The sequence below is a fragment of the Macaca mulatta genome, chromosome 2 (assembly GCF_049350105.2).
Source record: "Macaca mulatta isolate MMU2019108-1 chromosome 2, T2T-MMU8v2.0, whole genome shotgun sequence".
NCBI classification, from domain to species: Eukaryota; Metazoa; Chordata; class Mammalia; order Primates; family Cercopithecidae; genus Macaca; species Macaca mulatta.
In genome coordinates this window covers 82358484-82362576 of record NC_133407.1, presented here as the reverse complement: position 1 = coordinate 82362576, position 4093 = coordinate 82358484, and the positions used below count along the sequence as shown (strand labels likewise).

The following is a 4093-nucleotide window of genomic DNA, read 5'->3' as shown; positions in this document are numbered from 1 at the left end:
GTTATATTATAAATCACCTAAAATCCCTTTTGGACAGAGATGGCTACAAAATTATAAATAATAGCAGAGTGACTGAAAGAGTGAGCTCAAGAATCAAACTTCCTAGGTTCGAATACCAGCTCCACAACTTAGGAGTTAGATGACTCTGTGGGCACTCCATGCCTCAGTTTCCTCAGCTGTCACATGGGAATAATATCAGTATTGTTCTATAGGGCTGCTGCAAAGGATTAAATAAGTTAACAAATACATGCAAAGCACTTAGAACAATACGTGACATCTAAAAAGTATTCATTTTCCAAATGTTAGCTATTACGATTGTCTGTGTTACTGCCTTAGTTACAATGCTCTCCTGCAGCTTCATTGCCTTCAGGATGAAGTTCAAGCTCCCTGCCACAGCACACAAAGCTTTCCATGACGGCTACCTGGGGGCTGCAACTTGTCTCTGCCGAGGGTGTCCTAGCTGACCCTCCAGCAATGCTGACCACACCTGCACACTTGGCTGTCTTTTCTGCCAGGGATTCTCTGACTAACTCCTACTCACCCCTCAAGACTTGGCCTGGGGTTACCTGCTCTTGAAACCCAGGCCTCCCCTGGGTTGTGGTAGACATTCTTCATCCCAGCTCTCTCTGTGCTCTGGGCCTGTCTCCATGTCTAGCTCACCATGTCCACAATCTGTTAAAGGGATTTGCGTTGTGTCTCCCTTGTCCAGGATGCATCCAGAGCTCCTGATTTCAGTTGTGTTTGCTGGCAAAGAATGAAAGCACGGAAGCCCTTTGGAAGATGAGCCATCAGGCTGTGGTGAGAGAGGCTCCCTGTCTGAAGTCTGCATCCTGACTGACCAGGGTGCCCCTGGAAGGGACAGATAGCATCCGACTGTTTAAAGCTCCAGAAGGTTCTGCAAACCACATCTGGTCTGCTAATGCTTGGGGTAAAAGTTGGCTTTTCCATTAAGGCCTTTGAACCTTAAAGCTGATGTTACACAGTTGGTTAACTGTCACTCTGCATTTAGAGTCACTGACCCCTATTTTGAGGGAGTTAAAGAATAACAGCCTCTGGGAGAAATAGAGTTTCGAGATAGATGACTTTGTTTGAGCGCATTTGGAAGCATGACATTAAATCCTCTGAGAGGTTTGCCCTCATGCCCTTTTGGAAGACCTCAGATCTGGGGCTTGGTGGAGTGAGTGTGTGTGTGTGTGTGTGTGTGTGTGTGTATCTGGGCATGTGCACACATGTATGTGCATGAGAGAAAGAACTGGTCAGTGCCCTGTGGTATCATGGGAACATCCTCATATGAGAATCAAAGGATAACAGGTTCAAGGAAGAAACCTGCCCATAGATTTGGGTTTAGCTGGCCCTGTGTTCCACCCAACCCAGCTCTCCAGCCTCTCCCCACAAAGTGGCAGGCCTCCTCACCTGGGATTCCTTATTCCCACTGAAGGCAGGATACAAAGTGTGAGGGCCCCAGACCTGGGGCCTGTGCACATCCTGAGATGGGAACCCAAGCCTGCACAGGGGGAAAAGTGGAACAACTAGTCTGCAGGTTCTTGATAAGAAGGGCCCCTGTGCTCTCCAGAGCCCTCCTGAGACTGTGCCTTTTGAGACTCTCCACCATTCAAGGGGCCCTTTGTGGTTATTCAGATGAAGGAAGATCAGGAGGTCTTAAGATGCAGAAAGCAAGATGTTAGGGGAGTGGAAAGGGAGCCAGGGTGATTTCTCCTCAGGTGGGCCTGCACCAACAGCCAGTGTGGAAACAGCGTGGAGCCTGGAGTCAGGCTGGCCTGGGCTAGAGCCAGGGGTGGGAGGAGGAGGGCAACTGGGAACCTGCTACATCCAGGCTAGACTGTAAATGTCTTTGGATGGGTAACTGGTGCCAGGCACTCCTCCATGTAACCACCCATAAAGGATGGCATGGAGTACATTTTCTTGCACACAGAAATCCTTGTACCATCAGTCTGTACCCTATCCCCATCTTCCATCCCCCAATCCCAACCTTCCAGGAGCAAAGGGGTGGAAACATTGATACTCCAGCCTCACCTGATCCAGTCTCATCATTCAGAGGGTAGGGAAATAAGACTCAATGTGCTTATGCCAAGATCAGATCTGCTTTGAGCCTGAGTTGCCTCAAGCAACTGAACGCCTCTCTTGGGGCAGGTCTCAGGTCACTTACATAGAGGCCAAAAATCATGTGCAACCAGTAGGCAAGGCATGAAGTCAAAGTCAGATCATACGCAGGACAACAAGTGCCCAGTGGAACAACCATCAGCCTGAGTTGTGGTCTAGAGCTAAGATTGGACACCACTAGCAGCAAGGAGGTGGCAGCCAGTCAACCAATAGGTTCTAGGTGGTAAGGACAAAGCAGAGAACAAAAGCACAGAAACTGTGTCCTCCTGGAGCCTACATTTCTCGCTGAGAAGTAAAGGCTGGTGGCCCAACCTAAGTCTGAAGGGTTCACTGTGGCACAACGGGGCACTCAGACTCTGGGTTTGACTCCTCTTTGCCTCTTATATCTCTGTGACCTTACGCAAGCCATGTACTTCTCCAGATCTCAGTTTCCTCATCTGTAAAGTGAGATTAATAAGACCAGCAGCCTCAGTAGGCTGCGGTGAGGATTTTGTCAGTTAAGTAAAGCACTAAAAACAGCATGTGATTCACAAGAAGCACGGTAAGAATTTCTTTATTATTGTCCTGGACACTCCCTTTACAAAACTGCCAGGAGTGTGCAATGCTTGCACTGCAGAGCATTTTAAAGAGGCCACCCAGGGCCTGCCAGCTTGTGTTCCATCAGTGGTGACAAATTTCTGCCTGGCCTCAGACAGGTCGCTAATTGTTCTCAGCCTCCATCCCTTTCCCCAGTCCTGGGGTGGTAGAGGAGCAGATGATGCTGGCTCACTCAGGAGAACCTAGGAGGCAATCTGAGGTCACCACCAGCAGAGTCAGAGCAGGAGGCTCCAAGCTTGCCATGGAAAGAGGTGTCAAGGCTTCATCTGGCAGGGTAAGCAGGAGCTCAGGGCTTACAGAGGTTACGTATGTGCCTCTGAACATCTTGAGGGGTGGCATCTGGAACTGTTGTGTCATGATTTATTGAAAGCTGTACTCAAGTTAAATCAAGGTTGGAAAGGTTAATGAATGAATGAACTACCATTTAAAAAAATATAGTCGCCTTATTTTGTTGAGGTTGGGATAGGAACAAGCAAGAAGAGGATCCAGCTCCTTCGGTCTCCGGCCTTCACTGCGCGAGGAGCCGCCGCCATGTCTGCGCATCTGCAATGGATGGTCGTGCTGAACTGCCCCGGTTTCCTGATCAAGAGGAATAAGCAGACCTACAGCACCGAGCCCAATAACTTGAAGGCCCGCAACTCCTTCCGCTACAACGACCTGATTCGCTGCAAGACTGTGGGCGTGGCGCCGGCAGCCAATGGCAAGGTGTTCTGGTGGTCATGGGCGGAGATGCGGCCAGGGGACGCCTGGGGCCCCCTGTGTGCCTACCGTTATCAACAAGAACGCTCGCGCCAAGCTCAGCAGCATCAGACACATGATCTGCAAGAGCAAGTACCGTCCTGACCTGCCATGACTGCCATCAGCAAGGCCAGCGCCATCCTGCGCAGCCAGAAGCCTGTGATGGTGAAGAGGATGCGGACCCGTCCCACCAAGAGCTTCTGAGTCACCTGCCCCCAAAGCGATAATCAGCTGGCTTTCTAGAGGAAGAAGAAGAAGGGAGAGGGAGAGGGAGAGGGTCCAGTGTCCTGCAAAAAACTCAAGAAGACTTACTGTTTGCTCGGATTTGTCATCCCCTAGGCATAGTCAGAAATAATATGAATGTCCGGCCACCGTGAAAGCCCTTTGCAGTGTTTAGAAAATCTGTACTCTCCAGTATGGTAGCCACATGCGCCTATTGAGCACTTGAAAAGTGGCTCCTTGAGATATGCTGTATGTGTACACTCTGGATTCCTAGACTTAGTATGGAAAAAAACAACGTAAACATCTCATTAATAATTTTTATTGATTACATATTGAAATGTTAATATTTTTATATATTGGGCAAAAATAAAATGTATTACTAAAATTAATTTCATCCATTTTTCTTTTTTCATGT

General features: G+C 48.8%; 1 pseudogene; it reads left to right on the top strand.

Annotated features, from left to right (window-relative positions):
• Nucleotides 1-3243: 3243 nt before the first annotated feature.
• On the top strand, nt 3244-3660 carry LOC106997008 (large ribosomal subunit protein eL28 pseudogene; annotated as a pseudogene).
• Nucleotides 3661-4093: the final 433 nt, after the last annotated feature.